This window comes from Olea europaea, unplaced genomic scaffold, assembly GCF_002742605.1.
Source record: "Olea europaea var. sylvestris unplaced genomic scaffold, O_europaea_v1 scaffold770, whole genome shotgun sequence".
NCBI lineage: Eukaryota > Viridiplantae > Streptophyta > Magnoliopsida > Lamiales > Oleaceae > Olea > Olea europaea.
The window spans coordinates 170686-187758 of record NW_019266118.1 but is presented as its reverse complement, the minus strand read 5'-3'; the positions used below and the strand labels follow the sequence as shown (position 1 = coordinate 187758).

General features: G+C 39.7%; 1 pseudogene; it reads right to left on the bottom strand.

Annotated features, from left to right (window-relative positions):
- Positions 1-706: 706 nt before the first annotated feature.
- LOC111391267 lies at positions 707-15300 on the bottom strand (annotated as a pseudogene).
- Between the last annotated feature and the right edge of the window lie 1773 nt (positions 15301-17073).

Sequence of the window (17073 nt, the reverse complement as noted above, 5' to 3'; positions counted from 1 at the left end):
ACTGAATGAATAATTACAGGCGAAGGAGGTGAAGGTGACTGATGATGTTGTTGAATGTTGGTGCTGTGTAAATTGTTGTCCAGGTTTAGCTCTGATACCACTTTGATGCAGGACGAATTAAAAAGAAAGAATAAGCAAGAAGAGAAGGAGAAACCGGAGAGAATGTGATGAGAAAATCGGAGAAGAAGTAGAAATCAGGGAAAAGGAAAAAGGAAGAAGCCACAGGCAACAGAAGAAGCCATAGGCAACAACCCAAGCATTCTATTCTTTAATTCATTAGTTCATCAACTATCTCAAATATGTAACAAAACAGAAATAAATAGCAAAACAAAAACTCTAAAGAGAAGGGTTTGGGCCAAACCCGCTATACAAGCCCAATAACAGAAATATAAATAATAATCCAAATAGAATATAACTAATAGTTCAAATAAAAAATAAATAGTAAATGGATGTCCGCATCACGAAGACTCAGAGAAGTGAATAAGGAACAAAATGTCTGTTTAAACTGAACGGAACAGGAAACACAGTATTGCCACTTTCTTTGTATATTCAGGAATGGAATATCAACTCTGCGCCTCAAGTAACATATTCTAGCATGAACTGCATCGAGGGATCAACATAAATTCACCAATAAATAATACGATTCAACTTGATAACTTCAATACAGAAACTAAACCAACAAAGGACCAATAAGGAAAATATTCTCTTAGGTATTCATCAGTCGTTCAAATGGTTCCATGGCAGAAGCAAGCAATCCAAGAAACATATTAATGCTTTTCCTTTCTTTCTCGTGTGAAAGAAAGAGAATCACTTTCTTTTCGGGCAAAACTACAGGCCCTGATAGCACTGGCTCTCCCCAGTCGAAATTTGTGGTGTGGAGCGATAGCCTCATCCATGTAGTAATCAGCAAGGTTGCTGTCAAAGAAGGCCTAGCTCGCGTTGCCTCGAAATAGTCAATAGCAGATATCATATAACCATCTGTCACCATTTTCACAGCCTCTTGAACTAGTTTTACTGCAAATGAAAATGGATTGTACTGTAATTCACCTGCCTTGCAAAGTGAATTTGTTAACACAATTGCATTGCCTAAGTATCCTTCCGAAATTTGGGGCTCGAATCTAGACCGTTCATCTACTGCAAAGAGTAGCTTTGTTTGTTGATCTGGCTTCATATTTAGTACCTCGCAACGAGCTTTCCATTCGTATGCTGAGAGGGCTTCGAACGTGGTGCACTTCTCTAGGTTTCCATCTTGCAGTGCTTTCTTTCTAAGGTGCTCGAGCTTCTCTAAGTCGAAAGAAAATGACTTGTAGAGCATTTCTTCTTTGTAAAGTTCAATTGTGTTTGATATATCCTCAATCTCTGCAAATTCATGGTGGGGAAATTCCAACTTAGGAGGATTTCTGGCTCTGAGAATGCTTTTGTCCATAAATGGATGAATTTTGATTTTAAGGCCTCTGGCAGTTTCGCCCCAAGAATTCACAAATTGCATGGCACCAATCCCATCAAACATGCAATGGGTTCATGCATAGCCCAAGACCAAGACCTCCACATTTTAACTTTGTCACCTGAAAAGCAATTTAGCCTTAGTAAGGATGTCTGAGATGAACATGGAATGTTTGGCATGTTGTATTGAACAATACTCGATATAATTAATTAAAGAAGTTCAAAATTTGTTCGACTTTTCGATTTCATGTACAATCTTGTCTAATACTATGTATCAAAACTGAATTTCAATACTCTACAGAACTGATAATAAGTTACACCAACGACACTTGAGCAAAAAGAGTCATTCTTAGGCTGGATACGCGAACTTGAGCGTGTTAATAATCTTGCAAATTCAAGCTATACTTAAGTCTGGGATAAACCAAGAGACGTACTTACTTGAGCCACCAGAGGAGGAATTTCTAGTATGTTTTTGGCTCCAGGAATGTCATAAACTGGCTTCCCAAGAGTCACGGGATCAGGCTTCATAATGTCACCCAAATCTTCAAGCTCACAATCTGCCTTAGCCTCGACGAATATAGCACCTTCCCCCGTACAATCCACAATAAGCTTCATTTTCGAGCTAATTGTCAGCCGTCTTGCAAGAGGATAATAGTGCACCAGAACCTTTGACAAGGCATCCTTAATAACTTGCGCAGCATTCTCGTTGCCCTTTTCTTCTGATTTAAAACTGTTTCGCGCGGGTTAGTCGCTTACAATTAAAAAGGGATCAGACGATTGTGTAAGGGACAAACCTCTTGAGACAAAGTCCCAAAAATGGGTGTTTTTATTGGCGATGACTTTACAATTGGAAAATAAAAACAGCATGCCTCCAAGGGGCGCAAGCACACGAGTTACTGAAAAGAAGTGTTTAAATCTAAACTAAGAAATTTAAAGTTACATATTCTCTGTTTGAGAGTGTTTGATTCAGGGTCTTTTGCTCTATGTCTTTTCTTCCTTTTATACTCCCTGGATGATCTCTTCGTGATCAACCGCTTAAAAACTGTTTGATCGCTCTATAACTGCCCACTTTCCTCATAGTGGCCAACTTGTCATGGAATTGCCTTCTCTAACTGCTGCCATTATTTTTTGTCATTCAACCGTCTTCAATTGAATTTCTTGAATCGTGGAACGTGATAGGGCTACTCAATAACTGCTTCATTAACCGCACCTTTGGGTAACCATAACATCTTACGTTTGCTAAGATCCTGGGTGACTCGAAGGTTTGGGAGAGAATAGGGGCACAGTTCTGGGCGACTGCATGGCAATCCATTCGCTCAAATCTTGGGCGACTTGTAACCTTGGGCAATGGTATTACCGCGTTCATGGGCTTCCTTATTTGGGTCTTTATCCTGCATTGCCTGATTGGGTCGTTCTTTGGGCTATTTGATTTTGGGGATCTTCCAATTGGGCTTCATTCCTTGGGCTATTCGACTTGGGCTGAACTTTTTGTGTGTCAACAATTACCCCCCAATATGACAGAATTAATACCAATTATTAATTTTTTCCATATTCACTTTGTGTTTGTTTCCCAACAACATTCGAAATTCCCAAGAATTTCAATCATTATTTTCTTCCATAGCTTGAAAAGATGCGACGTTTGCAAACCCTTATAACCTCCAAATATGCCATTTCATTGAACTACTAAATCACGCCTCATTTTTTCGTGCATCTCTCTCGCAATATTACTGTTCATCTCCTTGTTTCTCTGCTACGTAACTCTGAAAAACTCTATTTCGTCCCTAATGGCCACTTCACAATCCCAGTCTGGTGACTCCTTCAGCTTCGAAGACTTCCAGAAACTCCTCACTCGGCCATATATAACTCCGAACTTCCTTGCACCAGCTAATGTCGAACTCAAAGAGTTCTATCTAGGTCCTTCATTCAACAACGTCAAGGCCATCGAACAAGCGACGGTCGGTTAGCTATTCCTTTGTACTCAAGGCCCTCCATTTCTAAACTCTTTGCCGCTAGGGCCACTTCGTGAAAGAAGTATTCGCACTTGGCCTAAATCTGATGTCATTTTCCGTAGGTGGCACGCTCGCCTTGTGGACCATGGTCCTACTAAGGCAAGTTTTGATAATACTAGGATTTCTGATTTGCTAGAAATCTCTTTTCGACCCCCTATTTTTGATTTAGCACTTTTTCCAATCGCTTTAAGTTTTTGGTCTTCTAAGTATAATACTTTTGGTTTCTCTCTTGGCCCCATGTCCATTACCTTAAGGAATATTGGGGCCCTAGTAAATCTGCCACCTTTGGGCGATACCATTTTCCCTGATATTTTGATTTCTGGTATCGCCCCAAAATTTGAAAGAAAACTTACCGAGTCTTATTCAAGCCTGTAAACCTGCCATAACCACTCAAGCGCTGAGCCTTCCCATGCTGAGCATGTGGCTTTTCTTCTGATTTGGCTTTGTAAATACGTTTTGTGTGTGCCAAGCATAAAGCCCTCCATGAGTTATTTACCCATAGCGCACGAATTGGCACGTGGTAGGCCTCTGAATTTGTGTTCTTTCTTTTTAGCTGCCCTCTATAGAGGCATGGCTTCTCTTCAATCCCAATTGAAGAATGATGCATCTTCCACTGGCAGTGGGCCTCTTTGGTTCACTCAAATGTGGTTGAGAGCCTATTTTCCATCGCTTGGTGCTCCATCTTTTTCCAGTCCTTTTGCTAGTTGCTATGGGCTAGCCATTGATCTCCTGACTCCTGTAAATATGTCCAGAAGGGACATTTTTTCATTCTTTTATACTTTGGATTCAATCCCTTCCTTCTTTCCTTTTCCTCACTTTTTGACTCCGGATTATGTGCAACCTCCATCCACTATGGATAGCGCAAGCACCTCTCTGTTCATTTGGATTCAGTTTTTGATCAGGAGGGAGTTGTTCCATGATATTTTGACTGGGACCAATGCCAAAGCTGGGGTTGAAATATATGCTCCCCAATTCTTTGCTCGCCAACTTTATTTTGGCCAAACTTGGCCCGTTCCCCCTTGCTATTCAAGAAACTTGATAAACCACTTCCACACTATTAATAAGGCAAAGGCAGAAGCTATAGATGCTCGCAATATTCTTTTGACGAGCAGCTTTTCTTTAGCTCCCTTCAATCCTAGCCGTGCCATCCATCCCCTTTTTGAACAACTCTGACCGTCAGTGAAGCGCATATTGTTTGCGACTGATGCCAATCGTGCTTTCCATTCACTGGACCAGCCAAACATTTCTTCCACCTCTCCTGTTTTGGTCACTCCTCTATCCATTAGGAGTCCCTCTTCTCCTGCTCGTGCTAAACAGTTTACTCGTCCATCGACTTCTCTTCCTGCTAAGCCCATTGTAGCTAAAAGTGCCCCAAGCCGCAAACGGCCAGCTTCGGCATCTCCCATTTTGGAGGTTGATGCTGCTGATGATGATGACACCCCTCTCATTGTCAGGAGAAAGGTAATTAAAATGGTTTATTCACAAGCATACCTTTCCATACTTGAAACTTTTCTATGTGCTGATGGTTTATTTGGATTTCTCAGAAAAGTTCAGCCTCTCCTTTGAAGGCTTTGGTGTTGGCAGCTCCTACTCCATCATCCTCTGCTGAGACTACTTCGTCCAAACCAGCTGATGAAGGGACTACGCTTAAAGAGAAATCTTCTTTCCCAGAATCTTCATCACAACCAATGGATGAACTACCTTTTTCCCAGGGCGTTGACCCCCCAAACGTCGAAGCAGAAGGTAATTCATTTTTTGATGCTTTACCTTTGCTTGTGCTATTGGTTTTTGATTTGTTACTTTTTGAGTTCTGTAGATGCTCCCATGAGTCTGCCCGTTGCGGCAAGGTCTTCTTGTTTAGACAAGGGGAAGTCCTCACGAATGGTGGAGCCACAGGTGGCAAATTTGGCTGGGGATATGCCACCTTCCAAGATTGCTGATGAGGTAATCTTTGCTTCACCTTTACCTCCACTTTGTTTAGTGTAGTGGAAACCTTCAATATTGGCAACTTTCTTTGCAGGATGCTGATAAAATTGTGCGGTTCATCCAAGACTTGTTCGCTTCTTAGGGGCAAGTCAAGACATCTAGCCTTGCTTCAGCCAGTTGTCCTTCTGCTTCTTCAGAGGAAGATATGAAGTTCCTCAAGTAGTCGATATTTGAGTATGTGTCCTTCATGGATATGGACATCGGTAAGACTAGTGCTGCCAAACATAAGGAGAAGCTTGAGCATTTGAATGCGAAATTGGAGCAAGCACTGACACTTCCATCGCTCAATCTTTCTGCTAATTTTAAAGCGACGTTGAAAGTTGTCCATTCCGAGGTCCTCTCCTTGCTGGCAAAAAATGTTGAACTGAAGCCAAAAGTACTCAATATCTTCGCGCTGTATCTGAAAAAGAGTCCTTGCTTCTGGAGATCAACAAAGCTGAGGACGAGTTGAAAGAAATCTCTTCCGAAGTCATGATTGAAGACTCTTTGATGACTAGTTTGGCTGCACAGATGAAGGAGCTTCAAGCCAAGATGGACGACTGCAAGGCGAGAATGACTGCTAAAAAGTGTAATGCCTCCCAAGAAATTGAGCGAACTAAGTCTTTGGTCGAGCAGTACAAGAAGTTGGAAGTTGATGATGATGTTGTGGCTGAATTGAATATCACTTCTTCTCGGCAGAGCGAGGACTGGGGGAGACTTCGGGAAATAATTCGTTTGGTATGGGGCGAATTGTAATCAAGACATATAATGCCTTAACTTTTTCTTTTTGTAATTTCGTATTGACTTTCCCTTTGTAACCTTGTATTGATATCCATTGTTAATTTTGATCATAACAGCAGTCATCATTGTTAATGAATAACTATTTTAGCCTCTCGTGTATTTATTGACGTTTGTCTTTTAATCGTCAATCGCTCAGGCATTTAACTGCTTTATGCTAAAATTTTTGCACATTTTCTCTTGATATTTCTGCCCCCTTTCTTCTCTCTCTCTTTTTTTAAATATCCTGTCTTTTCACCTTCACCCTCTATAACTGCACGTCATATTCTGTCTTTTCACCTTCACCCCCTATGAATGCACGTATACTTCATACTTTCCATCTTCATTTCCATTTTCTTCTTCAAAAGACCAATTTGCTACCATTGTTTGACATTTTGACAATCAATCCAACACCTTCGTTTTCCATGGAAATGGATCATCTGATCCGCCCATTTTGCCATCCTTCTTGATGTCACCTTTGGTATGGGAGATATAGGAAATATTCTTTGACCAGCAACAAAGTTCTTCCCATCGTCTCCGTTCCTACAAGGAGTTCAATGATGGAAGACAATTTTTGGGGTGCTTGCAGGCCACCTTACTTGCGGAGAGTGCTTCTCAGCCTCCTTGCCCGTCGTTGTAGCGAAGCATTTAGGAAGGCGATGTGAGGGCGCTTCATCTTCCTTTCTGCTTGCTGAGAGTGCTTCTCGGCCTCTCTGCTTGCCTTTGCAGCAGTGCGATTAGGATGACAATCAAGGCCAGTACACCCTCTTACTCGGCGATCGACCGGGAGATTAGTTTGTTCCTAATTGTAGTTTATAGAGCATTTAGCATCTTGTATTTCGCAGCTCTGTAATGAACATTTGATAATAAAGAAATTTATTTGAACGTATTTCGCTCTGGCCCTTTTTACTCTACGATCGTTCAATGCGATTTGGTTACGCTTTTATTTGTTCACTTTTCCATTAGGAAGGAACGTACTTTTTCAAATATTTTCCATTAATAAACCTCATGTGCTTGGTGCTGTCTAAATCTTTCAAACGATAGGCTCCATTAGGCAATACATTATTCACTTTATATGGTCCTTCCCAATTGGGAGACTATTTGCCATACTTTGGATCTTTGCTATCTAAAGGGAGTACTATTTTCCAAACCAGTTTGCCCAGGCTGAACGACTTGGTTATAACTTTTTTATTATAAAATTTAGCCATTCTTCATTTTTGAACTTGCAATCTATCTGGGACATCTAACTTTAATTCGTCCAACTCTACTAAGTTTTGAATTAGTGATTCGGTATATTCATCATCACTTAACTTATGTTGCAAATACACTCTGATCGATTGCATGTTGATTTCCATAGGCAAAACGGCCTCCTGTCCATAAGTAAGTTGAAAAGGAGTAATTTTGGTACTTGATCGAGGCAACGTCCTATAAGCCCATAAGGCCTTGTTCAGACATTCGTGCCAATTTCTGGCATTTTCATCTATCATTTTCCTTATGATATTTTTTAGAATCTGATTAGAAGATTTTGCTCACCCGTTGGATTGAGCGTAATATGGTGTGGAGTTTACTAATTTAACTCCAAACTCACTCAAGAATTTATTTACTTGATCCCCATTTAAAGATGTCCGGTGATCTACCATCAAAGTTTGTGGAATTCCAAATCTATAAATGATGTGATCACGGATAAATTCTATGACATTCTTCTGGGTGATCTCCTTTAAAGGTACCGCCTCTACCCACTTAGTAAAATAATCGATCGCAACTATAACAAAAGTATGTTGCTTGGACGACAGGGGATAAATCTTCCCTATCAGGTCTATCGCCCAACCCTTGAACGGCCAAGGTTTAATAATAGGTGCTATCTCTTGTGGTAGTGCCCTTTGTATTGGACCATACTTTTGGCATGCTAAACAACTCTTTGCATACTGAACGCATAATTCTCCTATCTTTGGCTAAAAATATCCACTCCTAACAATTAACCATCTCATCCTTTGGCCAGCTTGATGAGCTCCACATATCCCTTCGTGCACTTTAGCCATGATCGTCCTGGCTTCTTGCAAACTTACACATTTTAGCAGTATACCATCAGAGCGTTTCTTGAACAACTCTTCATCTATCAGTGCATAGTTTAGCAAACGCAACTTCATTTTTCTACTATCTCTTTTATTAGGTTCTTTAAGGAACTCCTTAATCTCTGCCCTCCAACCCATTGCATCTCCATCTTGTATGCAATGAAGTTCAATCCTTCTCGCCTTTCTTTGGATCACGAGCAATATTGCTCCATATTCACAAGTAGACTTCCAATTTAAAACCTTTGAGTACCCTGAGGCCATCTGGGCCACCTCATTTGCCACGTCATTGTATATCTTATTAATGCATTGAAGTTCTATTTGGTCGAATTCTTCTAATAACTCTTGGGCAATTTCATATTGACTCATGATGGAATCACTTTGGCATTTAAAATCACCAATCAGTCGGTGAATTACCAATTGAGAATCGCATCTAATGTTTACATTTTGTACCCCCATATCTATCATTAGTTCTAGGCCCACGATTAAGGCTTCATATTCGGCCTGATTGTTGGTGCACATCCTATCCACAGTGAATGCGAACTTGTAGCAAATCCCTAAAAGATTTATCAATGCTACTCCTACTCCTACACCTTTAGAGGTTTTTGATCCATCGAAATACAACACCCAAGGTTTTAGCTCGAACGAATTGATTTCTAATTCAATTTCTTCAGGCATGTCAAGGCATGGATGATCGGCTAGAAAGTTAGCCAAACCTGATTTTTGACTGCCTTTTGGGGTATGTATTGTATTTTGAATTCTGATAAAGATAACGTCCAAAGGCCTACCATTTGGTGTAAAATAGGGCGAGAGAACATATACTTAATCAACTTTACTCTAGAAATCAAATAAACGGTTACAGGCCGTAAATAAGCCTTTAATTTTGTACATGTGAAATACAATGCAAGACATAATTTTTCGATAGCAAAGTAATTACATTCACATTTTGTTAACCGTGTACTCAAGTAGTAAATCGCCCTCTCTTCACTAAATTGGTCTTCTTGCGCGACCATTCCAGCTATTGATTCTTTTTCAGCCGATACATACACTTTCATTGGCCTTCCTTGGATTGGTGATACCAACACTGGTGGACTTGATAAATATGTCTTCAGACTTTCAAAAGCCTTTTGATATTCTTCTTTCCAGATGAATTCGTCTTGATTTTTCAGCTTTAAAAGCGGTGAAAAGACTTTAGTTCGCCCTGCACAGTTAGAAATAAAGTGTCTTAAAAAGTTTACTTGACTTAGAAACCTTTGCAATTCTTTTTTGTTGCTAGGTGGTTTGGCCTCTAAAATGGCCTTCGCTTTATTTTTATCAAGTTTAATCCTTCTTTTGTGTACCAAGAAACCAAGAAAGTTCCCTGCATTAACACCAATGCACATTTCAAGAGATTCAACTTTAGTTTATATTGCTTCATTCGCTCAAATGAACATCTTAACTGTTCAAAATGGTCCTCTTCTTTAATGGATTTGACCACTATATCATCTACATATACTTCAACAAACTTGCCTAGCATATCATGAAAAATTAAATTCATTGCCCTTTGATAAGTTGCTCCTGCATTTTTCAGGCCGAAAGGCATGACTACCCATTCAAAACATCCTAGAGAACCAAGACATCTAAAGGCAGTTTTGTATATGTCTTCCTCAGCTATATAAATTTGAATGTATCCTGAATACCCATCCATGAAAGAATACATGACGTGTCCGGCTGTTGAGTCTACTAAAGAATCTACCGTGGGCATTGGATACTCATCTTTGGGTGTGGCTATGTTTAAATTCCTCAAGTCTATGCACACCCTTAGTTTACCATTCTTTTTTAGTACTGGCATGATATTAGACAACCATTCGGCATACCTGGCTGTTCTAATAAAGCCTACTTTTAATAATCGCTCTATCTATTTCTTAATCTCAGGGAGTACATTAGGAGCAAAATGTCTGGGAGGTTGCCTATGAGGTTTAAAATTAGGCTTAGTTGGTAATCTATGTTCCACAAAGTCTCTATCTAAACCAGGCATTTGTTCATATTTCCAAGCAAAACAATCTTTATACTCTTTTAACAAAGCGATTAATTTATCACTAATCTCTTGATCGAGCATCTGGCTGATGAATGTTGGACGATCTTCTCCTTCATTGCCAATATTTACTTTAATCAGAGGGTCTTGTGCTTGAGCATAGCCAGGATTGATGATCCGCATTACTTCATCGTCCAGCTCCCTTGTAAGCACTTCTTCTTCTAAACAATCCACCTTGTTGACTTCTCGGCCAATACTTTATTCCAATTCGAATACTGCTAATTTGTCTTTCAATGTTTTCAGGGCTGCCTCTTCTTTCGTCTTGTCCTTGCTTTCTTTATTGAAAGCCATTAATTTGGCTTTGAAGGCTTGAATATCGGCCATTTGCTCTTGTTGCTTCGAACTCATTCAGGACTCCTTGATTATTCTTTTGCCAATTACTGGCTCTTCTAGGGCCACTATATTTGCCCTCATCTGACTGAACATTTCAGTGAGTGCATCCACTGAAAATGGCTCTTCACTCTGCGCGACAATCTGAGTTTCTTCCCCATCTTGGACTACCCTGATAGGTCCATAGTTTCCTTCGTACATGAACTTTTCCACTGAGTTTGCTTCTGCGACAAAAGGCCTATGATCGACCTGCACCACCTCTGCTTCACCCTTGTTATTTCAAAAAACCAGGCATTGATGGAGCGATGAGAGTATACAGCGACTTTCGTGTATCCAATCTCTTCCTAGTAACACATTGTAACTAGTAGGACCATCTATTACAAAGAAGACTGTGGTCCTAGTAGTTGTACCTATAATTATGTCCAATGGCATAACTCCCTTAGCTGCAGTTGCTTCTCCATTGAAACTTGTAAGGATGACTTCTGTTGGAATCATATCCCCTTCTGTCTTTGCAAATTTCCTCATCATCCTAGATGGAATGGTGTTTATAGCTGCTTCATTATCGACAAGCACCGTTAACTAGAGCTTCAATGTACAACGACCTCAAGTGTTTAGTCAATTTCATGGCTGACCATTTAAAAATAACCTTTTCGGCAGCCTCTATTTCTACTTCCCGCTTGTCCTCTGTCGAGTTATCCTTTTGTGATAAGTCAACGTGCAACATATCACATTGAGCCTCTGTCTCTTGAATTTTCTTTTTATTGTTTTCTGATGCTTCATCTTCAGTTACCCAACCTGTGGGAGGAGGCATTATTCTTGGAGGTGATCCATACTTTTCAGAGCGAGGCACTCTCTTCTTCCTTTTGGGCGTCCCGTATAGCACGTAAAAATCGAAAGAACACTCATATGGTTCTCCCAATAAATCTACTTCACGAACTCCCTCTCGATGTAGTTGCTTCAATAGAGTATTTACGATACTCCTCACCTTCTTCTTTCTGCTTCTAGGTCGATTTCTTCTTCAATGTCTGTCATACCATCATCTTCCTCACCATTGTAGGCCTCTCTAGAAGTCTAGCCTTCTTCATATTCCATCACGCATGCTTCTCCTTAGTTATCCTCTCTTTCTTCTTCTTTTTTCTCTTTATTCTTGAACTCATTAGCTAGTAAATAGTTATTAGCCACAACAGGAGGTAACGTACCGAACTGAATAGTAAGGGGCTGATTTGGATCTTCTCCATCCCTTCTGTCTCGCTCAAACTTCGATCTCCCAGAAGAAGTTTTTGGCAACTCTTTCATTGATTCATCTGCACCAGTCTCTTCACTATCTTTGAGAACATTTTGATTGGCTACCTCAAGTAGTTTAGGCGCCTTAGGACATGGTACTCCCTGTTGTTGCCTCATCATTCGTCCATAATCTCGTTGGAAACGTCTTTGTTGGGTTCTAGTCATCTCATTGAAGGGTATCGCATTTCCTGCATTATACTTGAACAAATGCCATACATTTGGTCGGCGAGGTTGCAGCCTGAATGTTCTCCCATTATTTACTGGCCCGAACTACCTCTCAAAGGGCGGTCCCTTATAGAACGATGTACCTCGCCCTCTACCATGCTGAGCGTTTGGAAAGAAAGTAGGGCGATGGGGATACTGACATATCCCTGGTTTCTCCGTATTCTCACTCACTTTTCTTTTACATCTTGCACACAAGACGTCTTCATCCTTTTTTGGCTCCTTCCCTTTAATACGCTCAAAGACACTAGGATGTGGTCCAGGGTCTTCTTCTCCATCATCTATAACCAATTTGAATTTTGGCAACTTGTTTTTGAAACCAGACGTCACCATATTCACTCCAAGTGGCTGTGGAAAAGGATTTTCATCCACTGCCATCTTCTTCTTATCATCGAACGTAATTCGTCCTGACTCAATGGTATCCTATAACACATGGCAAAAAACCAAGCAATTGTTAGTCAAATGTGACCATGCATTATGCCACTTACAATATTTTTTACCCTTAATTTGTTCAAGGTTTGGCAATTTATGCTTATTGCTCAACTTTATCTGCTTATCCTTATATAATTTATCAAATATAAGGTCAGCTTTGGTTACATCGAACGAGAACGTTCTAGCTTTTACGTTTTCATCTTTCATAAGCTCATCCTTGCCTGATAGTCTAGGCTTAGCCATTATAGGACAAGTATACATGTCTCCTTTGACTAATTTGGCCAAACACATTTCGGTCTGATCGTATGACTCGTTATTGATGGTATGAACATCAAAATTTGGGTCTCTATAATAAGTCCCCTTGCTAGAATTTTTTATTTGCTCTTCTTTTCTTATCAATCGTTTATACCTAATCACGTTCGCGCTCAATTGGAAAAGGTCAGAAAATTCCTTGTCTTGAAATTTCTTTTTCAAATCAAAGCTCAAACAACCTTGAGCAATTTTGACAAACTCTTTTTTGGGCAGAGGTACAAAACATTTACTTCTTGCTGTCTTGAACCTTTGGAGGAAACCTTCTGCCCATTCCTTTGGCATTTGACATAGGTTCGCCAAATCGGCCAAAGTAACTTCAGACTCAGTCTTATAAAACTGAGCGTGGAATAATTGTTCCAATTGTTGCCCTGTTTGAACAGAGTTCGCTGGCAAATTGATGAACCAGGAGAAAGCTACTCCTGTTAATGAACTAGGGAAAAGCCTCATTTTATGATAATTAGTTACGTCACCACTTTACAGTGTGAATCGTCCTATGTGTTCTAGAGTAGACACCTCCCCTAAATCGGTAAACAGTGAGAATTCTGGCACTTTATACCCTCTAGACCATGGATATGTTTGGTCTATCCAATCAGGATATGACTTTGTGTAAGTCGACCTAATGATAGGACGTACCCCCAAAGCCATCTGGTCCTATATGATTTCCATAATCTGATTCCTCAACATGACGTTGGGGTCATATGGAATCCTTACAGGTTGGTTGACCGGTTGATTTGCTTGAGGCCTGATATTTGGTCCTTGATTAAGAATAAAGTTACCATGATTTGGGTCATTGTTACCATTAGCCTAAACATTTATTCCCTCATTAACATGTGGGGTATTCTGCCCGTTATTTAGGACATTATCTCTTACATTTGGCTTACCCCCTAAGTTAGGCGTACCACTACCATTATTCTGATTTGGCGTTACACCATCCCCTTAGTTTGAAGTAGAGGGATCGAAATGTGGTTCTACCCCTTGACTTGAATTTAGGATTGGGGGATTATGTCCCACAATTGTCTTAGTTTGAAAGTGGTTTGCAAGAGGCATAACTGGTTGACAAATTTAGCCTACTAACTTATTCATTATTTCGTTCAAAATACTCAGTTGTTTGGCCATGCTGTCATAATGTGCATTCCCATTCTGGGTAAATCTTTCCATATTATGAATATTTAGAAGATTTACCTGTTCAACGACATCTTGTGTGAGTTTTCCAAGTAGTGCATGCATAGTTCAAGGAATCAACTCTGCCATTGATTCGTAACGATTGTTACTGCTCTGATTCTATCCATCTATTCGTGGAGAGCTATGCTGCTCCTCATATCGCTCGATCACAGACTGGACTCCTCCCTGACTTGCTGCTTCCTTATCGGATCTCTGAGGCATATTATTTCACCTTTTGTATCTTCAACACCAAACACCACTGTCCCACTGGGCGTGCCAAATTGTTTCGCGCGGGTTAGTCACTAACAATTAAAAAGGGATCAGACGATTGTGTAACGGACAAACCTCTTGAGACAAAGTCCCAAAAAGTGGTGTTTTTATTGGCGATGACTTTACAATTGAAAAATAAAAACAGAATGCCTCCAAGGGGCAAAAACACACGAGTTACTGAAAAGAAGTGTTTAAATCTAAACTAAGAAATTTAAAGTTACATATTCTCTGTTTGAGAGTGTTTGATTCGGGATCTTTTGCTCTATGTCTTTTCTTCCTTTTATACTTCCTGGATGATCTCTTCGTGATCAACCGCTTAAAAACTGCTTGATCACTCTATAACTGCTCACTTTCCTCGTAGTGGCTAACTTGTTATGGAACTGCCTTCTCTGACCGCTGTCATTACTTTTTGTCGTTCAACCGTCTTCAATTGAATTCCTTGAATCGTGGACCGTGATAGGGCTACTCAATAACTGCTTCATTAACCGCACCTTTGGGTAACCATAACATCTTATGTTTGCTAAGATCTTGAGCGACTCGAAGGTTTGGGCAAGAACAGGGGCACAGTTCTGGGCGACTGCATGGTAATCCATTCGCTCAAATCTTGGGCGACTTGTAACTTTGGGCGATGGTATTACCGCGTTCATGGGCATCCCTATTTGGGCCTTTATCCTGCATTGCCTGATTGGGTTATTCTTTGGGCTATTTGATTTTGGGGATCTTTCAATTGGGCTTCATTCCTTGGGCTATTCGACTTGGGCTGAACTTTTTGTGTGTCAACAAAAACAGTAAATTGTATGAACTATAACTGCAATATTTTTATCCAGATTTGACAAAAAGTACAGCCCCTTCTCCGTCTCCTTGGCTGGAGGAACCAGAGTAGGCTGTCCTTGTTTAACAGTAAGCTCAAAGACATTGCTACTAACATTCTCCATCTTTCAAACTCCTCAAACTTCGAAACCTTGAATCAGAAAAAAGGTTAGTGAGTAAAACTAAGGCTACAAAATCAGATTATTCAGAATTAAAACATAAGAAGCTCGAAAGATACCTCTTAAGCAGAAGCATAGGATTCGTAAACTGAGATCAACGTATGAACAAGATTAGCATTACAGCCCATATATAGGCAGAACATGATTTAAGAACATTAAAAATGGTTAAGTTTTGTTCGACGATGATGTCCCATTGAAAGGTACTAGTGGATATACTTTGTTCATACATTAATGCTATTAAAAAATGGAAATGTCATCATGAAAAAATGAGTTATTAATATTTTAAACAGTTCCTTGAAAGATTCTGCAAATAGCATGTAGTTGTGGTCGGCTACTTGCTATGTTATTAAAGTAATAACAATCCCCAAATCTTGTGTGGGACATCTAGAGACTGGTTGGGTTGGAGGTTGGGGGTTGGAAGGGTGGGCATCCAAATTTTACTTGCTTGATTTTATTAAATTTGATTTTTATATAAGCCATTCTTGTCATTTTGACTATATTTTGTTTCCTGTTCATCGAGGAGAGGACAGAGTTGAAGATTATGATTAAGAGTCTGTTTGGAAGTAATTTTGAAAATTGATTTTTTGACCGTTAGGAGAAAAGTGGGTCCACCTGTGAGAAAAAAAGTCAAATATGACGACTGAAATAGTGAAATAACGGTAAAAAAATCAATTTTTAGGGCAAAAATTCGCTCCCAAACAAGCTGTAAATCCTTTATCAAATCCTAAAAAGCATGACAAGAAAAGATTGCTTCATAGACACGGTGAACACTTATTTGGCTTGTGGTAAAAATTTGTCTATAATCTTGTTACCAAGTTACTTTGGAAAAAAATTGTTTTCACACATTTCATCTCCATTACAAGATACCAATATAAGTCGATATCATGGTGTCAAACTGGCCAGTTCGCCGGCTTTGGCTTAGCCTAGTGGTCTGCCTTCAGGGGTGTAGGGAAGGGGGTAGGTCTGGGCCCCAGACATGCACCCATGCCCTACAATTTTTTGAGAGGATATTTTAAATAAAAACTCTATATTTTAGTGGAATTTATTTATTTTTTTATTAATTTTTGGGGGGAGGGACGGGGGGATCTATCAACCCAATATGATTACTATTATTATTATTTTTTTTTTTGGTCCCACTCAATCTGCCTTGCCGTCGAAGGTGGGCTGTTTCGAGCTTGGGGTCTCATGCGCAAAACAAAATGAAAATTGAGAGATTAACAACTTGCACAATGCACGAAGCATTGTAACAGAGCTATATTCAAAATATCAGTGGATACAAAATGTGACGTGTGTCAAACTCACCAACAGGGCTAATTGTGATCCGTTATTATTGCACAACAGCTATTAATTTTAGAATACTTAAAAATATGGTATACATGCACGCTCAAATTAGTCATACGAACTCTAAACAAGTATTGTGATCGTGGCTCTAAATTTGTCCAGCTCTTTTAAGTGCACAGAAACTTAATTTCTACTTATAAATATTTAAGAATATATGAATTTCTTGGCCTATTTCAGTCCAACCCATTTTTAGACAGGTCTCATACAAAAGTGGTGAACTAGGTCTGGGCAAAAAAATCGAAAAATCAATCAAACCACGAATTGACCCGGGTCGGTTTGATACAAGTAATTAGTTTGGTTTTATTTTTTATTTTTTATTTTTTTAAACGTAATCATGGTAGGTCCGTTCAGTTATGGTTTGAAGTCATAAACAATTGGTTAATTAAACCAAACCA